The sequence below is a fragment of the Bombyx mandarina genome, chromosome 28 (genome assembly GCF_030267445.1).
Source record: "Bombyx mandarina strain Sakado chromosome 28, ASM3026744v2".
NCBI lineage: Eukaryota > Metazoa > Arthropoda > Insecta > Lepidoptera > Bombycidae > Bombyx > Bombyx mandarina.
In genome coordinates this window covers 7,361,773-7,385,959 of record NC_143233.1, presented here as the reverse complement: position 1 = coordinate 7,385,959, position 24,187 = coordinate 7,361,773, and the positions used below count along the sequence as shown (strand labels likewise).

Below are 24,187 nucleotides of genomic sequence, written 5' to 3'. Positions count from 1 at the left end.
TGGTATACAGAAATATATTAAACAAATATTAAGGACAAAAAAACTCGGATGGATTGTGTTGACGAAAATATGTGAGAGAAGGGTGTAGGTGCAGAGATGAGGTATGTTAGGCCTGAATGGAAAAAAAGGACATGTATAGCCGACCCTACATAGCGGGATAAGGGCAAGAAAGAGATGGAAACACAAATAAATTACAAAAAAATTATGAAATGTGAGCGATTGTTTTTTCTTTTTTTTTATTGCTTAAATGGGTGGACGAGCTCACAGCCCACCTGATGTTAAGTGGTTACTGGAGCCCATAGACATCTACAATGTAAATGCGCCACCCACCTTGAGATATAAGTTCTAGAGTCTCAGTATAGTTACAACGGCTCCCCCCTTCAAACCTCTCTCTCAACCTCGAACCTCTGACATGAGTATTCATTCATTAGGAGTATTTTGTTATGTCGTCCGTCAACGTTGGCAGCAAAAAACATCCCGCAAACCATAATGAGACGAACATCAGTTTCGAATTTTGTTACAAAAATGTATTATGCTTAAATAATTTAGTTCGTATTGACCGTGGGTGTTGATAGCTTGTTTGGAAAATGTTCGAAGCATGTTATAAATTAGGAGATTTACCTTTTGAGGATCAATATCATTTCAAAATATTTTTATTCTGGGTAATATTCGAATGGATTGTAGACGATGAACGTTTTTTTTTATTGCTTATATGAGACGAGCTCACAGCCCACTTGATGTTAAGTGGTTACTGGAGCCCATAGACATCTACAACGTAAATGCGCCACCCACCTTGAGATATAAGTTCTAAGATCCCAAGTATAGTTACAGCGGCTGTCCCGCCCTTCAAACCGAAACGCGTTACTGCTTCACGGCAGAAATAGGCAGGGTGGTGGGACGCACCCGTGCGGACTCACAAGAGGTCCTCTACCACCAGTGATTACGCAAAATAAGATGCATTTAGCCTCATCTCAAAATAAGTTATTCCTTTTGGTGACGTAATTGCAGCTGATATATCGAGCTTGAGACATGAGATCGAAGACTCAATTTTGCTGTAAAACGGTGCACCCCCTTCTTTAAATCGGAACACGCGTCTGGTTATAAGTACAGCGTACCTATCCGTTAAGCCTTGTTCGGACTAGGCGAGTATTTTAGTCGAGTACCGAGTAATTTAGTAGCTAAATGTGTCTGAGCACTAAAAATTTAGTCGAGTAGGTTAGTAAATAATTTAGTCAAGTCAATCCATTTTGTTCTATTTTTCAGGCGAGTAGCGAGTAGTTTAGCCACTAAATTAGTCAGTACTCGACTAAAATACTCGCCTAGTCGGAACAAGGCTTAAGGGTTCCCGTTAATATCTTTTTTTTTATGATTGAAGAATTACTGGTGGCCCGGAGGCCTTTCCAGTTTCATCAGGACAGGTGGGCGAGCAAAGGCTCAGCCAAGAGGGGTGGGATTTGCTAACAGCTACCCGAGCGCCTCCGAAGGAGACCTAACAGCTCAAGAGCAGCTGCTTCGCGAATGAATCTACTACCGGATCGGAATCGCGACCCGCTGAGAAGATCCGGCGAGAAACTCAGCGAGCTGATTCAAGGGTTAGGTTGCACGGCGAATTCTTTGTCGAGTTCGACGAGTACGGTTACCGGGGTCCCTAAGCCTGCTCCTAGTGTTAGAGCTGAAGGCGTCTAATGCAAAGGTTATTGGATCTGATGGAGCCATAAGGACGTGACCCGTTAATATCTGTTGACCGAGCATCCTATGAGAATAACACGAGTGTCTAATTTCTCACAACGTTACAAGGCGATCGTATTATGGAATGGTTGCTACGCGTTTATCATCTGTCAACGCAAGCGAACTCGATATATTATTATGTATAACGTTGGTATGTCTTTTGTTTTGAATGGAATCGAGTAACCTGTGAATTCGAGACACTGATCGCGTTCGTGTTTTTGCGAAATCATTTCTCTTTTGTCTTTTTAATTTAATACGCTTTTTTATTAGCTTCAGACGTATGTATGTTTGTAACGGAATCTTTGAACATAATTTTGACCCCCTTCAAAACGTCGGATTAACTCGAAATTTGGTATACTTATTAAGGACCGATGACAATTCAATATATAAAAAGAAAATGAAAAAAAAAATGTTGAAAAATTTAAATTGAACTAAAAAATGAAAAATAAATAATGTTTTAAAAAACTAATAGTATATGTATTTATAGAAAATCCAACTAAAAATAGAATTTTTTTTTAATAAATTTGAATTAAACATAGTGTAAGAAAAAATGATTTTATTGTAAAAAAACGTGGGCAGCTTTTAAGGATATTATCAAAATAACCCTTCTACTCATATCTGTTTATAAAATATTTTTATCTACTGATACCATGCACCCCACGCTTTTTTTACAATAAAATCATTTTTTAAATTCGATTTTTCAAACGTATAAAATAGTTTTGGCACAATTTAAATGAAAACCCGACCGAACGTAAAAGTGTATCGAATTGATTTTCTTTATTTATACAACTGTATTCTTTTATTTGTACGTGTTGTATTGTGTTATATAAATTACCTTTTGTGTGACGATTAAAGATCGGTCTCCAGGAAAATATGTATTTGTCGGAGAAGACACAATTATTAACACTATCGTCAGACATCATAGAGGCGAATAGGGTGATCGAGCTAAGAGAAATATAGAGTACACCAATCACATTTGTTGTCTTAGAGCAATTTAGAAATCTTCTCTTTACGTTAGCAAACGAAAACGAATGACAGTTCTTAGGACGGAGGCACCGCTCTTCAAGAAGGCTGGTTGGTGAGTGTGATGGCGTCTACGCCCCTCAGTCGGCTAGGCTCTGTCGCAGCACGAAGTTAGCCGAGCTCCGACGATACCGCAACCGTGCTGCCATCTCTCGGGATTCGTGCTGCGTTTCGTTTGGCTACCAAACTAATGACCCTCTCCGACATATATATTATTTCTTTTTAAATATTTCTTTATCCACTGAGCGGCCAGTTTCCTAGGTTTATCTAATTTTTAATGGTTTCACCGGAGACCACAAAGTTAATTCCGCCGTCCACTATGAGATATGAGTTCTAAGTTTTAACTGTCAAAAGGTTTCAACCCTTCAAACCAGAACGCCTGGACATTGTTATCTTTCCTTTTTTTATTGCTTATATAAGTGGAGGAGCTTACCCACCCACCTGATGTTAATTGGTTACTGGAGTTCGCAGACATCAAAAACGTAAATGCCGCCACCCACATTGTGATATGAGTTCTAAGTCTCATTTTTACCGCACAACAGTTGCCTTTCAAATGGATACAAATTACTGCTTCACGCCAGAAATAGGCAGACTGATAGTACCTACCCGTGCGGACTCATAACACGCCCTTCCGCCGGTAAAACTATTGACAACATAAGCGATTCAACAACAAAACATGAGTGATTCTTAGTAGATAACTAGACTATTGATTGAAAGATACGGCTTCATAATATATCAACCAGCATGATGTCTTGACGACTGTGCCACCCTTGGAGTGCAAATAATAAACTACTCACTTAATTCCGTGCCGTTGACTTAAATATAGGTAGGCCGCATCGTTTATCCCAACCGATCGATGCTCTTAATAAAATTAATGTCTCAAATTCAACGTTTGATGTCTCGACCTGATTTCGAATAGTCGCAAAACCGTAAAATTAGTTCGGTGCGTATTTGATTCGGTTTTGGTCCTCCGAGCAACATCGACTCATTGTTATGATTTTAGTTAACACGAACGTTCGTTAGCTCGTTGTAATCATTGAAAACTTTACCATTCTATTTTCCACGCTGGCTTTGTTTAGTTGAGCTTTAGTATTGTATTTCTCGATAATGTTGTAAATGTTCATGGTCGAAACTTTTAATTAGCTTACTCCGAAACTTAATGTTTTCATAAACTTATAAGAAACTGACTCGAGCTTGTAGGCATATTACTTTCTTTGATTGTGTACTTCAATTTCTCTATGTAACCGGTAGATATTATTAGAATCTTTGCAAGAAAATAACATCAAATTAATTGTGAAATGAAGTTTTAAAAAAAAGATATTAGGAAGAATCTGTGCGTAATGGGACCGTGTTGCACGTCCGTACCGTAATGATAATGACGCTTCGTAATTTTAAGCATCTTTTTTTTTACATTACGTAATTCTTACATGTGCACGATTCTTTTCAATCCACCCATAACATTTAGAAGCTCAGAGCACTGAAAAAGATTGTCGGTATGGTTACTGTTCAAATGCGACAAATATGCCAACAACCTCCTAAGAACTCCTTTTGTTCATGAGAAAAAGGCATTTTTTTTCTACCTAGCTGAGAGCCTTGAGAGGCTATTTCAGCGTAACCTTAACTAATAGGTGAGCTCACGGGGCTCAAACCTGACAAGAGAAACAGGGACTTTTCACGGCCTATATATAACCTATGGGCAATAGCGTCATCAACAGTTAACGGTCGTGACGTAACAAGAATGACAGTAATTCAACCTCAAACGGTATTGTACCGCCGACCGCAGAATCTAATCTGCCTCCTTCCTGATTCTGCCCACTCGACGCGTTTAGTTTTACCCGTTGGTCGTTGTTTTTTTTTTTTATTTCTTCCCTCTTCATCTGGAGACCACGTGAGCTGGTTCGATAAAAGTTCTTAGGGTCGCTGCACTGGATTTAGGTCGGGGGCTGCGGCATGCATGCGGGTGGCGCGACTATCGTTTTCAGGTTTCTATGTTTCACGATGACGTCATTATAGACAAGCCGACGCTCTGACGTAACGACGGTAGGTACTGTAAAAATCGTCGTAGGATTTCAGTTTGTAAATATCTGTATTCCAGTCTTCGTTTCCGGCTTCAGTTTATTAAGATTATTGTCGATGTGTAGTTATCTATATATTAATACGTGAAGCAAAAACTTTGTATCCCTTTTAACGAAAATTGCGCGGACGGAGGAGTATGAAATTTTCGACACTTATAGAGAATATAGAGAAGAGGTGCACAATGCTAATATTTTTTTTAAATAATGCATAAAAGATACATTAAATCAATAAAGAAAACATTACACACACTACCATGTATTTGACGCACACACGCATGCATACTATTTATTGTCAAACTTTTGTTCTTGACGTCTGTTGTCAAATTGAGAGTAAATATTCTCTGTCTCTGATTAGTCTGAAATAGTCTCTGTTAATATTTTTTATAGTGTAGTCTTGGCGAAATTTGTGATTACAGAAGTATAAAATACAATCATAATAGTGTACAAACTTACAATTCCAATTAATTATAGTCGAATTTCGACTACTGCGGGACCTCTACTAAAACTACTAAAACTAAATACCACAGGAGCGATCAGCGCTGCATAAGAGAGTTATTTAATCCTTGTTTCAAGAAACTGATCCCTTACTATCGGTAAACGGTGTGTATAGACGATTTATTAATATTTATTTATTTATTTATAACTTCATATACTAGACAGTATAAAGGCGGACTTAATGCCATAGGCATTCTCTAATAGTCTACCTTAGGGGAGTGCAGAGATGAAACTTGGTAGGTGTAGTGTGAAGGTGGTATTACTTAACATACATAATATTTATAGATACAAATACTCGTATTTAAATAAATACAATAACATAAATATATAGATATACATAAATAAATACATATACATAAATCATAAATGTATGCCTATAAAAACATATATAAACAAATATTATCAATAATATCTCTCACTCTTTCGAATAACAGAAATACAGTTATATAAACACTTCGCAGCTTACGAAGATTTAACAGTTAACTTTACTGGACAGCCGGTGTTGAAAAAGTCCACGCGCAAAGTGCGTTTTCAGAGATATTTTTTGCCACATACCATCCAGCTATGGAACGAGCTCTCCTCCACGGTGTTTCCCGAGCGCTATGACATGTCCTTCTTCAAACGAGGCTTGTGGAGAGTCTTAAGCGGTAGGCAGCGACTTGGCTCTGATCCTGGCATTGCTGAAGTCCATGGGCGACGGTTACCACTCACCATCAGGGGGGCCGTGTGCTCGTCTGCCTATAAGGGCAATAAAAAAAATCTACCAGCAATAAGATTGCTACAGAATGCGGGTAAAAGTCACAAAAAGTATCATACAAGTCATTGCTTATCGTTGGCTAATAGCTCACCTAATGGTGTATCTGCGTATATCAGAATGGATGCCGCCACACCCTGAGACGTCGTAATATGGAAAAATGACCGGGTGACCCAGCCTTCAATACGTTAAAAGGTAGTTATCGAATGACCTGATGTAGACATGTGACTTAATGATATTGCTTTAGGGCTATTCGTGTATATCATGCAGCTACAGCTTGTTCTTAAGACATTTAATACCAAAACTGTATTAAATGATTGAGTATTTATTGAATATAGTTTGGAGACAAAGTCATTATGATTATGCCTTTAAAAAGGGTGTACAAATTTTGATCTTCCACTGATCATACTTGCCTTAATTTAGACTAAGTAGTCAAATGTTTTAATTGCGAAAACGAAGTGACGGTACAGTGAAGTTCAGATATTTCTAATAACTTAATATGGGCTCAAGAATGATTTCTACATTGATGCATGATCATCTGATCATCTGATGCATAACCATGGGCGCAGAACTTCTAATTCCTACCAATTGATTTCGCGAACTAGTCAGGTGTTGAGGTTAGAAGAACAAGAATTACAAGTTGATTGAGATCTTTTATTTACATCAGGATGTCTATGGCCACCGGTGGTCACTAAAGACCAGATATACCGTAAGCTTTTTGGTTCCTAAGCTGTCGAGCCTTCGATAGAAACAAAAAGGATTCGCGCTAATCTTTACTGATTGTATTCGCATTCGCATTTAGACGCTAAGAACCTTCTGTCGTGGATTTACGGAAGCTTTATGTTGCTTGTATCGTGTCATAGGGTTTTCGTACTTTGGTATATTTGTGTTCGATAAATATGTTTCAATGGATTGTACTGTTATGTTAGGATTAGCTTTTGCCCGCGACTTCGTCTGCGTGGAATAGTTACTTTGACGTATATCTACATACAGCGTAAGCTCTCAAAAAGGAAAAATACCCCAATTTTGAAACATTATTTTTTGGTGCTCCGCTTGGTCCAATTGGTCCTTTTTTTTTATTGCTTTGATGTGTGGACGAGCTCACAGCCCACCTGGTGTTAAGTGGTTACTGGAGCCCATAGACATCTACAACGTAAATGCGCCACCCACCTTGTGATATAAGTTGTAAGGTCTCAAGTATAGTTACAACGGCTGCCCCACCCTTCAAACCGAAACGCATTACTGCTTCATGGCAGAAATAGGCAGGGTGGTGGTACCCACCCGCGCGGACTCCCAAGAGGTCCTACCACCAGTAACTACCCAAATTATAAATTTGCGGGTTTCATTGTTATTACACGATGTTATTCCTTCACCGTGGAAGTCAATCGTGAACATTTGTTGAGTACGTATTTCATTAGAAAAATTGGTACCCGCCTGCGGGATTTGAACACCGGTGCATCGCTCAACACGAATGCACCAGACGTCTTATCTTTTAGGCCACGACGACTTCTAAAAGGTCCTATTGGTCTTAGCGTGATGTTATATAGCCTATAGCCTTCCTCAATAAATGAGCTATCTGACACTGAAAGAATCAAATCGGACCAGTAGTTCCTGAGATTAGCGCGTTCAAACAAACAAATTCTTCAGCTTTATAATATTAGTATAGGTAGATAGATAGACATTGGTATCGTACTAACTCACAATACACCGAACCGGTAATTCGCAACTTATAAGTTTTGCTAGATTTGAACACGTCATAGCGGAAGCTATTTATAAAAAACGATTTAGGTTTTTGGTTTACTTAAAATAGTATCTAGGAATTGAAATATCTTAAGCATCTTACCCGTTAAGCTTAAAGCCTTAATTGTTATTAATCTTTATTATTTATTGCTGCAATCTAGATTTAGTAAAGGACACATCGAACAATTTACCTTTTTCGGGACTTATTTTGATTTTGATATAAATCGTTGATATATTTATTCTTATCCATTACGTTTTTGTAGTCAGCTTAGTTGACCTGTTCGGATTTATGGGCCAAACATTTTATAGTTCATAATCCCTTATCAACATCAACATATTATTAGTTTTCGTAAGCTTTTCAATGTTTACAAGATTTTAAGGGATTAATGTCACACCTAATTTGTGGCCACGAAAGTGATTAACATTATTTCTATCATTATTTTGTGTGTACCAAATTGTAACCTAATTTGTCTTTTTACATTTGAATTCAATTAATAGGATGAGCTGAACGAAAAATTTAACCTTTGAATTAATTTAACAATTATGCCTAAATTCTAAATGTGCATGAATATAGCAAAATTAATAAAATTTAACTAGCAATTTGATCTTAAATAATTATAAGTTCTCTTTTGACATTTTTTGTAGAATAGTGATAACTAGAGGTTCAACAGTAGTCGAAATTCGACTATAATTAATTGGAATTGTAAGTTTGTACACTATTATGATTGTATTTTATACTTCTATAATCACAAATTTCGCCAAGACTACACTATAAAAAATATTAACCAAGACAAACAATATTTAATCTATTCTCAATTTGACAACAGACGTCAAGAACAAAAGTTTGACAATAAATAAATAGTATGCATGCGTGTGTGCGTCAAATACATGGTATGTAGTGTGTGTAATGTTTTCTTTATTGATTTAAAGTATCTTTTATGCATTCTTTTCAAAAAATATTAGCATTTTGCACTTCTTCTCTATATTCTCTATAAGTGTGGAAAATTTCATACTCCTCCGTCCGCGCAATTTTCGTAAAAAGGGATACAAAGTTTTTGCTTCACGTATTAATAAATAGATAATGAAAATGTAGTTAAAATAGATAAGATAAGCTAACTCGATTGTTTGTTAATAAATGTGAACGTATATATTATCTAGAATATTCCATATAATGTTTCAACGTTAATAGTCAAGTTGGATGCTCAGCTCCGTGATTGCTTTATTATTGCATTAGTCGTGTCGAGATTTAGTTTCCTGGCGCCGTAATATTGTTTGGTGGATGTAATATTGCGTTCTAGTTTGGTTGCAAATTTGGATTGGCGGTTAAGTCTGGATTGAAGGCTTCGTTCGAAGTAGTTCTGTTTATCTCGATTGTCAACGGATTGCAATGTTTCAGGAATGTTATGTAGATTTCTATTAGGACAAGAAAATAACTATTTGTGGTCATGTTAGCAATAGTTACAAAAAAATCGTCCGCCGATAAATTCTTTATAACAATATTCGGACAGTTGGCATTTCTATTGATCTTCAGGAGCATGGATATCTTCAGACACAGGGTTTTGAGGATGCCCACGCCTGATCGGGCTAACCCATAAGATTTCGATCTCAGGATTTCTTTTCTTCTAAATTACCAGTTTGCTAGCATAATTTAGTTGTCAGTTTTCCGGACGTAAAATGAAATTTCTTCACGAGTGCCGTTATAATAAGTAGGCCAGTTTGTACGTACTATAAAAAACTCATCGTTTTAACCGAAAATGCTACCAGCGATACCCTATTTTCGTGTGAAACACTAAACAGAAACTCTATTTAGGGAACAAACATTTCCTATTCGGTAAACACGGCAAACGCTCTGAGACACTTCCGGGCGGGCCCCATTGGATTGTTCGGATCCCGAATAATTGTGGTATATCATGTTTTTTTATTGCTTTCGCAGTGGAGGTATCGTCGACAATAAATTCTGATTCTACTTACTGTCAAACAATGTGACAAACAGTAACATTGACCCATAGATATGAATATAGTGATGTTACTAATTTGGCCGGTTACGATTCTAGATTAGATACTTAAATATGAACACGAATAATTTACTTAAACCCATTGGAATGAAACAAAGAATTGTTAGAATTGTTAAAAATATCACAAATTTGTTGAATTGATTTAGAATTAAAATTTAATGCTTTTTCTCGAAATATTTTTTTAATACAATTGGATTATAAGAATTAAGAACTGAAGTTCAAAGCGGTTATAATATTCGGTACACTCCTTAACCAAATCGTCAATACTCTTGTTTATGTGTTAAACGCGCCCTCCAATTTTCTGTTTAATATCTTCTCTTAACGAAACAGAATTACCTGAAATATCTCGCTCGCGACAGAGCCCCGTATAAAGTGCCAATTTAAGGATCATTAACTCAAGAAATGATGGCCGTTACCTACTTTACCCTTTCACGAGAAAAGGCGAAGTACGGGGAATTTAAAAAGGAAAGGAAGGAAAGTAAACCTTATATGGTCGTATAAATTTTAATATTAGTACTGCTTCAGTTCTAGACGGATTGGCAATATAATTTAAAATGGCCATTCCGATCCGGTAGCAGATGCATTCCCCAAGCTGTGGCCTTTTAGCTGCTAGGTCTTCTTAGGAGGCGCTCGGGCAGCTGTTAGTAAATTCCACATCTCCTGGCTAAGCCTATGCTCAACCACCTGTCCGGGTGAAACTGGAAAGGCTTCAGGGGCACAAGTAATCCTTCATGTTTTTTATTTATTAAATACTATGATTGGTACCAACTGACCATCTAAGGTAGTAGTAATATTTGTCTGTGAATGATTCCCATTAATGCCTATTCTGCTTGACCAATCTAAGGTTAACGTCAAAGCGTCAGGTATACCTTCCTACGTATTTCTGCCACCCAGAGATCATGCTATTTCGTTTTTGCTGCATCAATGCTACTGAGACCAAAATTTTCTGTCCCAATGTGGGTAGCGGAATTTATCTCGTGTTGTCTCCGGTAACTGGTTTACACCAGACGGATCCGCTTCAGCTCAGCTATCAAAATGAGGCGGCTGGTCGTAGAACTGTAAGCGAAATCAATCTACAACGTGGATGCTTGTTGTATAACTGGATTAGACCGGTTATCCCGTTTATTTGATTGTGGGTCCTGTCCTGCCTTTAAACCGTACAGGGTTGCGTTTTTCTGAGATTGTACAGGTTCTATGTTTTTCATTTTCGGACCACGTTTCAAGTATAGTTACAACGGCTGCTCCATCCTTCAAACCGAAACGCATAACTGCTTCACGGCAGAAATAGGCAGGGCGGTGGGTTCCTACCCGTGCGGACTCACAAGAGGTCCTACCACCAGTAAAAAGTTCAGTTCCTACTCTCCTACTCTTCCACCTTGCCTTAATGGAGGACAATGTATTGTATCAGCTAATACATAGGTATAGGACTAACTCCGGTAAACTAAATGACCCTGAATGATCCTGCTTAAGAATTCCGAATATAATAATGATATTCCTGTTTATTTTTGTATTGTTTGCATGACCTCGACGAATGTTTTAAATTTCAAATTAAATTATCTCTAATTCAAATAACATTCGTTTGGTTATCGGGGCACGTACACACAGAATTTGAACGTTTATTTCATTGAAAAACAATAAATATAATATTGTTGATTAAGTTGGTTTTATTGATTTTTACTGATGGTAGGACGTCTAGTGAGTCCGCACGGGTAGGTACCACTCTGGCTATTTCTGCCGTGAAGCAGTAATGCTTTTCGGTTTGAAGGGTAGGGCAGCTGTTGTAACTATATTTGAGACCTTATATCTCAATGTGGGTGGTGCATTTACGTTGTAGATGTCTATGGGCTCCAGTAACCGCTTAACACCAGGTGGGCTGTGAGCTCGTCCACCAATTTAAGCAATAAAAAAAAGAGATGTAGTTTGAGGTTGAGTTGAGGCTCCGTGAACTGTTCACCGGCTGTTTATGTAATCTTCCATCAAAATGGATGGCCAAAATAAAGTAAGCAGAGCAGAGTTCATCCATATTATCTGGAACCGCTGCGTTCATCGACACTGCGTTTCCAGAGGTATTTTTTGCCACATACCATCCGGCTATAGAATGAGCTCCCCTCCACGGTGTTTCCCGAGCGCTTTGACATTTCCTTCTTTAAAAGAGGCTTGCGGAGAGCGTTAAGCGGTAGGCAGCGGCTTGGCTCTGCCTTTGGCATTGCTGAAGTCCACGGGCGATGGTAACCACTCACCATCAGGTGGGCCGTATACTCGTCCGCCTACAAGGGAAATAAAAAAAGTAAATAAAATTCTTAACACGTTCAAAGCCATGACATTCTCCAAGGGTCGAATAGTTCAAGAATGGACTTACAGAAACAGCGATACCCTCAATGTTTTTCAGGATGTTAGATGTGACATCAGGGTCAGTCGTGGCCAGCGAGGATATTTACCCGTCTTTCCATGAACGACAGTCGCATGTCATTCGCAGCCCAATAGCCTAAACATTGTTTCTAGTCTAGTGTCCAACGTGTAAATGAAACGTACGTAAGTACGTGATCATGCGACGTTTTCGATTCGATGAGTCTGCAAGGTCCGTAATGAGTTTAGTTGGAAATTACCTTACTAATGCTGTAACGAAGCACTTGAAGTTTTATCAGTATTCAGCATTTCGTATCAATAGATAGATTAGCTAGAAATATTACACAGCACCTATTGATCGTGAGGTTTATTTGTGATATATTTTATTAACAGGCATTGATCACGATTATCAGTCGAACAATTTGCAAACATGACACGGCTTTTTTATGTTATTGCTTAGCACACGAGCGAGCACACGGCTTACCTGGTGTTAAGTGGTTAACAGAGCCCATAGTCGTCAACAACGTAAATGCCGCCATCAACATTGAGACATGAGTTCTATAGAACAATGACCACTGCACCCTTCAAACCGGAACGCATTACTGCTTATAGGCCGAAATAAGCAGTTATTTTTTGCTTAGGTGGGTGGATGAGCACACGGCCCACCTGATGTTAAGTGGTTACCGGAGCCCATAGACACCTACAACGTAAATGCCGCCACCTACCTTCAGATATGAGTTGTAAGGTTTTTACAGTACAACGGCTGCCCCACCCTTCAAACCGAAACGCATTACTGCTTCACGGCAGAAATAGGCAGGGTGGTGGTACCTACCCCTGCGGACTCAAAAGAGTTCCTACCACCAGTAATAACGCAAATTATAATTTTTCAGGTTTGATTTTTATTACACGATGTTATTCCTTCACCGTGGAAGTCAATCACGGCATTCACTTTGTGATATTTAAGCGCTCCAGTACCCACTTAATACCGAGTGGCTCGTGAGCTCGTGTGCTCATTCTGAGTGATAAAATTAAATTCTCTGTCAGCTCCTCCAATCCTCTCAACATTGTGTAGGTCTCATACTAATGAAAGGGCTTATTTATATACCTTCCTTAAGAACATCGGTTCTATTCCATAAGCATTTTTAACTAAACACAATTTTAAATCAAGTCACACGTATCGTTCTCACATTATCTTCAGCTCCAATGTCAATGACACGACGGCGACGTTCCCACGATTACAATTGTTTTGACTGAAACAAAAGTTTAAATAGTAATCAGTGCGCTGTGATTACGGCGAAAACATTCTCCGAAGGGTTTCGTGGTCACGATTTTTGTTGTAAAGAAATTTTGTTGTTTAAACATATTTTAAGTCGTTTTTTTTTTTTTTTCTAAATCCTTTTTAATAGCTGTCAATGTGACCAAAAAAATTTCGCAACCGATTTAGGGCCTTATTTTATTACATAGTAATTATAAACAAGGTCATTCCCATCTTAAAATCGGACCATGTCTTCCCGTGGGTGTCACAAAAGGCGAATAAGGAACTTCTGTCACGTTATTTCGAATTCACCAGATCCACTAGCGGTGCTTTTAGGTAACTCAAGCACCGGTCACCGTTCTCGGCGAACCCGTCACTTGCGAAGGGTTCGGCGAGTAAACTAACCCACAGACACTGTCCACTGAGTTTCTCGACGGATTTTCTCAGTGGGTCGCGTGCCCAATCCGGCGGTAAGTCCTGCGAAGCGCTGCTCTTGCTAGGGCTAGTGTTAGCAATGTCCACAGGTTAGAGCCTGTGGCCTCGAGGTCACTAGAATAGGTAGAAAAAAAAAAGAAACTTCTTCTGACTATCATTTTATGCTAACGATAGCTGTCCCAAGGAGGGTTGACGTCGGGCCAGTCGTAAAACTCATGGTACTGATTTGTTAGTATGTATAAAATAATAGGCATTAACATATCTATATATTTAGTTACAAGAGATAATACTTAAACGTGAATATGAATAATACAGTGCGTGTTTTTTTTCTTCAGGTAATGTGACTATTTACGAGTGGGCGTACTAAGGATTGACCGTCCAGGTGATGTGCTTTGATGATTTTTGCCAAAAGTACTTAAAAAAACAGTAGGAATTGATTGGAGACGATCGATGTTAGTGATGGAACTGACGACCAGTCCTTCGCCCGTTGCCCAAGGGTCTCCGCCCCCAGCCAAGCCGGGATTCAGAAAGAGCAAGAAGACAAGGTCAAGGTGGTCGAGGAGTCACCGCATCTAGTTTCGCCAATTGATTAGTTTATTATTACCAAATATTTCGGTGTTTGCCTCTGATATACGACATCACAAGTCCATGTCTATCCATGTTCGTATACAAACGCGTTATACGAATGCGGTCTTTTAACTATTTAACACATAGATACAGTCCACTGAGTTTCTCGCTACTTAGTTTGGGTTAGTGTTAACGACGACCCCAGCTTAGAGCCCCTAAGCTCATCTATTTGCTCGGTGACGCTGGCATAGCTTAGGTAAAAAAAAAAAGGAATTTACTAACATTGTTCATGGCATGAATGAATTGTATTCAAGAAAGTCTGTTTGTCAACTAAAGCTAATAAAAAAGAAATACGAAAAGATAAAATTCAATACGGGGACACTCGATCAAACAGAAATGATTCGATTCACTCGATCTTCGCCACTAAACCGCGTTCTTAAACGTTTCCGAATCGAATAGCACGAGAGCCGAGTCACGCGAATACGTGCCTTAAACATATGGGTACGAAACGAAAAAATCCCCCAGCACAACTCCACAATAAAACCTACTTTCCGTGATTGGTAATTCAATAGGCGACAGGGAAAGTACGCGAGGAAATGAATCCGGTGTCTCTGGTGTGTTCGGGTCAATTATTGAAATTGAATGTTTAAAAAAAAAGAAAATGTAATTACATTGCGTTACAGCGGTGTCGTGACAGCTGGCCTGATGTTCTTTTGTTTCACAATTGACCGCCTCACGATGAGTGTAATGCTTGTGGAGCTATGATCAAAGAACGAATGAAAGTTGAACAACTTGTGTTAAAATAATGGATAAGGCAATCTAATGTGACCGAAAGGATAAAGCTTATTTTAATACCTAAATTTTCTATGTTACCATTTTGAATTATATCTAAACGGACACGTAGTACCTTTTTTCCGCATTATTGTTTGTAAACAAGCAATTTATTTTAATATCACCTAATTTGTTGCTCATTATTAACAATGCAAATATATAATGCAATAGTATTGCCAAGTAATACATTATGCTGCGTAAATTATGTTTAAACTAACGTCTCAGACACTTTTTTCCCCCGGCATCCACTCAAGGTGCTTTTAGCACCGGTCACCGTCCTCGTCGAACTAATCTGTAGACACAGCCCACTGAGTTTCCAGTGAATAACCAGGGAACACAATAGATAAAAACAATTTACTGGTGGTAGGACCTCTTGTGAGTCCGCGCGGGTGGGTACGACCACCCTGCCTATTTCTGCCGTGAAGAGGTAGTGCGTTTCGGTTTGAAGGGTGGGGCAGCCGTTGTAACTATACTTGAGACCTTAGAACTTATATCTCAAGGTGAGTGGCGCATTTACGCTGTAGATGTCTATGGGCTTCAGTAACCACTTAACACCGGGTGGGCTGTGAGCTCGTCCACCCATCTAAGCAAAAAAAAATAAATAGACTTTTCACTTCGGCTGCAAAGCAATTTCTTATTCCAATGCAGTTGAGATTTCTTATTTATTTATATTATTCCGGCATTGATCTACATTTCCCCATTCCGGCAATGATATTGTACGCGAGTGTGTGTGTTTTAGAATCGATTCTGAAAGACGCCCGATACCTTTCGAATGTTTCGTGATCGAAATAAACAAATTGGCCCCGGTTTTAACTTTTTTAACCTTAGATCGAAGGTCTGTATTACTCTATAGTACATAACCATTTCCATTTTCGATCAGTGTAGGAGGCAAGTAGACGAATTGCCGAGCACCTCAAGACGTATCTGAGATTTCGTACCAGCGCTGCTGTATCTGTAGTACCTTGGGAAATAGGTATTCAAAAGAATGGGTGCGTAACGGGAAACTTGCACGTCCTCATTCTTATAAAAGCTAATAACAATTGAGGCCGTCAGCGCAAAAGTGGCCTAAGCTTACCATAGTTAGTATGGATGAATTTGAATTTGAGTAGGCAAAAAAACAATACGGCAAAAATAATGTTTACAAAACTATCTGTTACCTATGGGTGAAACTATGGGTAGGCCGATTTTGCATCAAAATTTATTATATTTTAAATAAATTCCAATATGAGCTTGATTATCAAAAATTGTGGATTAGGCCACTTTTGCCCTAACGGCCTCAATTGGCTTCATCACCGAATTTCGAAGGGTTTTAACCTCATGATTCCCAAACCGATTTTTAATACCATTGTCATTTTGGATTTTGACGAGTCAAATGAGCCATCATTAATAAGGATTAATACGTCCGTTGGTTTCTGCTTATTGACGTCCGGGCCACAAACGGCGCGGCGCACGCAACCGGTTTCCTAACGTTCTCGAGTGCCTCGCATCAATGAAATGTACGTTGCCTGCTCGTAATTTTAAAGCCATTTCGCAATTGTGGCTATTAATTTTTATTATATGTTCAATTAATTGTTCTAGGCCAACTCGCGTAGTTCTAGGCTAATGAACAGTTAAGTCTGCTCGACTTGGTAGCATTGGCTTTGTTTGGCCAGTCTTCTCAGTGGTACCCTCGTTGTTGAGGACCGTCATTTGTATGTGGACTTTTCTTTCTTTCCACCTTGACCTAATCGAGAGCTTCATTGATTGATATTACTAGCTGCTGAGTAACCTGGTCAGTCCACCGGTTTGGACTTCGACCTCTAGGCATTTCACATTTTGAAAAAAATTCATGGTTCGTCAAATAATTAAGTTCAAAATAAACAATATAAAAGTGTTCGTGTACGTTAATCAAATTTTTATTAAAACGGCGAAAAAAGGGCCGTTCACATTGTCGATAATCCCATTCTCACGGATCGTTTGCAACCTCTGCGGAGGGACCTCGGTTCTCTCCGTATTTTGTACCGTATGTTCCATGGGTAGAGCTCCAAGGAATTATTTGAGATCATCCCATCATCTCGTTTTACCGTCGCACCGCCTGTAACTGGAATAGAGATCATGCTAGAACTAGAACCACTGCGTTCATACATGATACTCTTCAAGAGACCTTTTTTGCCACGTATCGTCCGGCTTTGGAACGCGCTAGGCTAGGACATGTCCTTCTTCAAACGAGACTTGTGGAGAGTACTTAACGGTAGGTGGCGGCTTAGCTGTGCCCCTGGCATTGCTGACGTCCATGGGCGACGGTAATCACCCACCATCAAGTGGGCCGTATGCTCGTCTGTCTACAAGGGCAATAAAAAAGAATGTCAACTTAAAGTGTGCAACTTCAAAGGATATTTTAGAAAACATTTATTTCGACGAGCTTGCTATCTTAGTAATTGTAGTAGTGATTCTAAGTAAATAAGTTCCGACAAGGTCGCTCAACTAAGTTAGCTTAACAAAGTTCAATTGATGACATCATAACTAGTTCCAGTGCGTTAGCAACTATCGGTAGCTATGTATTTTTGATTACGTCATCATTGTCGATCGAGCGTAGCAAGCAATTAATCAAGCTTTTACAATTTCCTTCGGGCTTCGCGAGTCTTGATAGAAATCTCCTTAGACGTCAGATATTCTCAGAATATAGTGTCTATTGAAAGGAGAGACGGTTAGCACTCCCCTTGACAAGGATGGAACACATAATTTGGTTAAGGCACTAATTAACCAAACGTTTTCAGGTTTGAGCCCCGTGAGCTCACCTACTGGTTGAGGTTACGCTGAAATAGCCTCTCAAGGCTTGATAGCTTAGGTAGGGAAAAAAATTAGAATATATAATTGCACCAATTTTCATGTCACAATATTGTCGTTCACTAGTTATGAAATTTGTATAAATCTGTATTGATAAGTGAGATCTGCATTCAAGAGTACCGACCATGCAGCCGCCACAGCTTATTAAGATTTACACGGTAGTCGATGTCTTTTTATTTATTGGTTAGGTGGGTGGACGAACTCACGCTCCACTTGATGTTAAGAGGTTACCGGAGTCCATAGACGTCTACAACCTAAATGCCACCTAATAATAACCTACCTTGAGATATGAGTTTTAAGGTATAGGTTTCTTACAGTACAATGGCTACCTTTTCTAACCGAAACACATTGCTGCTTCACTGCAGAAATAGGCAGGACGATGGTACCTACCCGTGCGGACTCACAAGAGGTCTTTAATAGAGGATAGAACTTTAATTTACAATGGTATATTATGTCGCATATTAACCGAAATGTCTTTTAAAAATAGGCTTTCACATTCTGTTAATTTAGGAAATAAGAGACCATTTTGAATTGTAAATGTTCCACTTGAATACGATGGGTACGTATCGCGAAAGTCTGATACGAGTGTGTTGGGCATCACTCACACCAGCCCAGTTGACGTACTCTTTGACATACTAACATTGAAATAGTTAGGTCGAGTGATAGTCTTCTATAGATGTACCTATTTCGATGAGTTTTATCGGTCTAATGGTAGCATTCCGATGTTGGCGACCAGGGCGACAAGTGACCGCGACCCTGGTCGCCTGTTGCCTGATGATCAATGGAATTCGGATATCAACGACCGCGACCGACGGCCAGTCTGCCCGCAGTTTTTGTTGTACACAGCTGTGTTCTAGTACTCAGTATAATTATGTCGGACAATTTATCCGCAACCAGGAAAAGAGCTATACAGATTTTTATTAGAACAAGAAGATGATACACTTATTTTGTTTGCCTTGCTTTCGGAAACAAGAATTTCGCCAATTTCTTCCCAAATATTGTCTCGAATAACATTATCTCGATATGAGCGGAGTGTCGAATCATACATAGGTAGGTTTTTAGATACTACATCTATTAATAATTCGTCATCATGTGTGGAAAATGACGCCATTTTGACGTGCAACGTGGACGGGTCGCGCGGAGTCACTGCTCCAGTAGCAGTAGCGTCGCTTGCTAGCGACCGGTCGTTTGCGTTGTTTAGGGTTCCATATAAATTTATACTAAGCAGTAAGTCGCGCGACCCTGTCGCAGTCGTCGGTCGCGGTCGCCAACATCGGAATGCTACTTTAACTGATTAAATAAACGTATGACTGTCAACGTAGCTCTCACGCTATCTGATTGTGCGCTTACCAAAGACCGTAACGGGAAATGTATATTAAGTCGAATTTTCACTGATTTATTATAGGTAATATTGATAACGTATCGGATTATGCTCAAAACAAGAGTGGGTAGTAATATACTCGCTATAGTCCGCACTCTATTAGCCTTTAAAGTAATATTTCCTATGGGCTATGAGATCTTCCATGACGAGTGCTCTGAGGAATTGTTTGAGATGATTCCCTCATCTCCTTTTTATCATCGCACCTCCCGCCATCGGAGCAGAGTTCATCCATATCATCTGGAACCGCTGCGTTCATCGAGAGTGCGTTTCCAGAGGTCTTTTTTGCCACGTACCATCCGGCTATGGAATGAGCTCCCCTCCACAGTGTTTCCCGAGCGCTATGACATGTCCTTCTTTAAAAGAGGCTTGTGGAGAGTATTAAGCGGTAGGTAGCGGCTTGGCTCTGCCTCTGGCATTGCTGAAGTCCATGGGCAACGGTAACCACTCACCATCAGGTGGGCCGTATGCTCGTCTGCCTACAAGGGCAATAAAAAAATCTTCCACCTTCCTTCGTCGACAAATAAGTCCCAACTAGATAGAACGAGAGAAACTCACACCATCATTATCAAAGTCTTTGAAGTCCCACAATTTCCAAAGTAATCAATAGAATGAACTTTCGTAAAGAAATGGAACGTCTATACGAAGCATCCGTCGAGATCACACAAAGACGACGGAGGATGCTGCATCTCATTAGTTGACAGGAAACGTGCCGCAAAAACTAGCGCCTGCCGTGTCGACGAACTCTAGCTTGAGTGATAGTGATGTGAATAGTTTTGTCGATAAAGAACGACTAACTGATCGAGTTCGGTTTGTTTTTATTTTATAATTTACCTTTTGACGTATGAACTAGATAAAAAAGTACACATTCTCGAACTCAAAGACATGTTGCATTTTTAAAAATAGCTTCGGATACGCGTTTCAAAAATCGATTTATATATTTTATACAGAGTTGGTTTTTATGTGACAAGGCTGTAGTAGATAGGGAACTATGAATTTTTCGATCATCGACATACCTGTCAATAATAGGAGGTCCATCACTAGAACAGCAACGATCGATGCGTGAAGTTACCACTCATGATCCAGACGCACCGGACTGTGTCTAGATATGGATCTGTGGTCGTCGTGAGCTCTGTTGCCAGGTCCGCTGCTTGCGAATTGCATCATAAAACAATGCAGCGTAGCGTAACAATGAAATAATTCAATAAACTAGTGGTCCCGCAGTAGTCGAAATTCGACCATAATTAATTGAAATTGTGAGTTTGTACACAATTATGATTGTATTTTCAAAGACTATTATACTTCTATAATCACAAATTTCGTCAAGACTACACTATAGAAAAATATTAATAAAGACAAACAATATTTAATCTATTCTCAATTTGACCACAGACGTCAAGATCAAAAGCTTGACATTAAATAAATAGAACGCATGCGTGTGTGCGTCAAATACATACATACGGTAGTGTGTGTAATGTTTTTTTATTGATTTAATGTATTTTTTAGGCATAATTTTAAAAAATAATAATATTCTGCACTCCTTCTCTATATTCTCTATAAGTGTAGAAAATTTCATACTCCTCCGTCCGCGCAATTTTCGTAAAAAGGGATACAAAGTTTTTGCTTCACGTATTAATATATAGATAATAATAGAATTCGACTTATGATTATCGATATCAACGATGAAGGATAGGATGGTGTTATACAAACACCGAATATTTGGTAATCGAGTGTAATAACAAGAGACAAACTACAAATAGTACCAGTATATTTAATGAATGTTCTACAGATCATTAACCTCGGTCGTGCTATATCGAAAAAGTCTATGCATCGATAAACAAAAGTCTGACAAAGAGCACAGGAGTGTACCAAAGCACGGACCCCATACATTTCAGCCGGGGAAGTAAGCACAAAAGCGAAATGCATGAGAAAGCGTTTTTTGTATGAAGCCATTCGACTGTTGTTTGTTTTGTTGTTCATATTTTTTAATAAGAATAGTTCTGATCAAACATAAATACTTGTAGACTAAAAGAAATAAATAGTAGTAATTCAAATGATCTTCACTTAAAGAAATCCATCCTATAAAGCACGGGCTAAAATACATTAGATATAAATTTAAATAGCCAAATTTAAAGTTTATAATAGTAAGGACAAACATAATGTACAAGGCTCTCTTAAAAGTTTTAAATCTCAAGAGACCATACAATCCGGCGACTCTCAACCATTTTGTTTCCCTACCTAAGCTGATAGCCTTGAGAGGCTATATCAGCGTCGCTTTAACTAGTAGGTGAGCTCACAGGGCTCAAACCTGATGACGTTGCTAACAAGAACCCTAGCAAGAGCCGTGCTTAGCAGAATTTACCACCGGATCGGAAACGCAATCCACTGAGAAGATCCGGCGAGAAACTCAGTGGGCTGTGTCTGAGGGTTAACTTATTCGTCGAGCCCTTCGTCGCAAGCGCCGGGTTCGACGAGAACGATGACCGGTGCTTGAGGTACCTAAAAGCACCGTTAGTGGATCTGGAGGATCCGAAATGACGTATTTGGGGCGACGTCGACTGCTTTCCATTCTGTTCTCAACCATCATGTGGTGAGACATACCCCTGTCAAGTGTGTCGCTAGATTTACAAAAGTGATATTCTTATCTAGAGAAATTGCGTTGCTGGTGAACATATAGGGTAAAGATACAACTGTTTCCTAGTTGTTAATTGTCCAACTATGATTAATATTTAAAGGACGTCAAATGCAAGCAATGTATGTACAAGTAAGTACCTTCATTTCAGCAAATTTTTTTTTAAGTACGTAAGAATTTTGCGTACCAACAGTATGTTAGTGCGTCGTTGAGTAAAAAAAGGTTGAGGACCGCAACTTTTAACTATTACAGAATGTGTCTACAACTTACCTCTGTGTTATAAAGCCTTTCAAACCCTCATTACCTCAAAGTTTGACGTAGCACACAATAGCGACATAAAATATGTAGTAATAGGCAACGTGTCAACTAGAGAAGGGGTTAATGTCTGGGGTTGTGCTCGAAATTGTTTCGCGGATTCTCTACCTAAAAGGTTTGTTGGACTTAAGCAACTAAAAATTGGTTTCGCTTTTGGATTGCGAAAAATTCGTTTGGTCCACCCTAATTCAAATGTTTGGTTAATCAAAGCGCTTAGTTTTGGTTCGTAAATGGCATAGGTGTCCATCGAAAATCACGTCGTGTTTCTTCTGTAATAAGGTGCTTAATTGAACGCTGAGGTACCTTTATTAACATAAAGCGGTTTTTAAGTAAACTATATCGACAACCAACAAACTGGCGTTTATTTGGCGAAGTTTACCGGTTTGCTTAGCTGAGTTAAAGGTCAAGAGTTTTGGCGTTAACTATAATTCGAGATATTTTTGCTTGGCTTTTACCTAATTATCCCATTTAGATTTTACACTTTTCCAACTAATACAGGTTGATTAAAACATCTTCTATGCTAATTAATTTCGTCTTGGGTTATTTATCGCTAAAGATAAATCCTTAACGATATCGAAGTATAAGTTTACGAAACGAACCACTTATTCAATTCATTTTACAGGAGAAAATGATAAACGACCGTGCTATAAAGTCCAAGCCGTCATTTCATTTACAAGTCAATTTATAAGTAAACACGTCTTAGATGGATGACACGGGAATCGTCGCCGATTCAACGCATAAAACATTCATACCAAGCATCCGGTACCTTACTGGGGTCGTATGAATTCATATCTGATGATGTTTTTGTTTATAATTCAAATTCATGTTTAGAATCAGTGAAGTCTCTTTGGTTCTGGCAAGAGATTTAGAGACGAGAAATGTTAAGTCAAATACTCTCCGCCGCCGCAAATATGTAAAAAGAAGACATGAATGCTCTAGATGCGGTTCCAATTGATTATTTGATAAACCTATGGAAAAAATGGGTAGTGATTGTGAATTGTGGTAATACTCCCGATTATCAAACGAGATTTTAAAGAGGGTTTTGAACTGGTAGAACCTCTTGTGAGTCCGCACGGGTAGGTACCGCCGCCCTACCTATTTATGCCGTGAAGCAGTAATGCGTTTCGGTTTGAAGGGTGGGACAGCCGTTGTAACTATACTTGAGACCTTAGAACTTATATCTCAAGGTGGGTGGCGCATTTACGTTATAGATGTCTATGGGCTCCGGTAACCACTTAACACCAGGTGGGCTGTGAGCTCGTCCACCCATCTAAGCAATAAAAAAAATCATCTTTACAGTCAGTAAAGTCTCTTTGGTTCTGGCAAAAGACTTAGAGACGAGAAATGTTAAGTCAGATACTCTCCGCCGCAGCAAATATGTTAAAAGAAGACAGGAACACTCTGGATGCGGCTCCAATTGATTATTCGATTAACCTATGGAAAAAATGGGAAGTGATTGTGAATTGTGGTAATACTCCCGGTTATCAAACGAGATTTTAAAGAGGATTTTGAATGACAGTCAGATTCTTTGTGGTGTCTATGAATTCTCTATGCCTAAATTGTGGAGTCATATTTTTTTGGTTGTAAATTAGGAATCATCATCATCTCAGTCGTGTCACTCTTGACAGAGTGGTCGTGATCGTCATGTAGTGTTGGAAGGGGCAGACTTGATGCGTCTCACGATGTCGCGTCATCTCTCCCTGTCATCAAATTAGGAATAATTCCAGCGAAATGTCGAATTGCCAATACAAATTATGTACATGAACTACAAT

At 39.0% G+C, this 24,187-nt stretch overlaps 1 protein-coding gene and 1 non-coding gene across 6 annotated transcripts in view; both read left to right on the top strand.

Moving 5' to 3' along the window:
• mim (missing-in-metastasis) overlaps positions 1 to 24,187 on the top strand; it is a 162,444-nt gene that overhangs the window by 25,214 nt on the left and 113,043 nt on the right. The window lies entirely within an intron of this gene.
• LOC114243424 (U6atac minor spliceosomal RNA) lies at positions 17,929 to 18,018 on the top strand. Its single transcript, XR_003624693.2, has one exon. It is a non-coding gene; the product is annotated as a U6atac minor spliceosomal RNA (small nuclear RNA).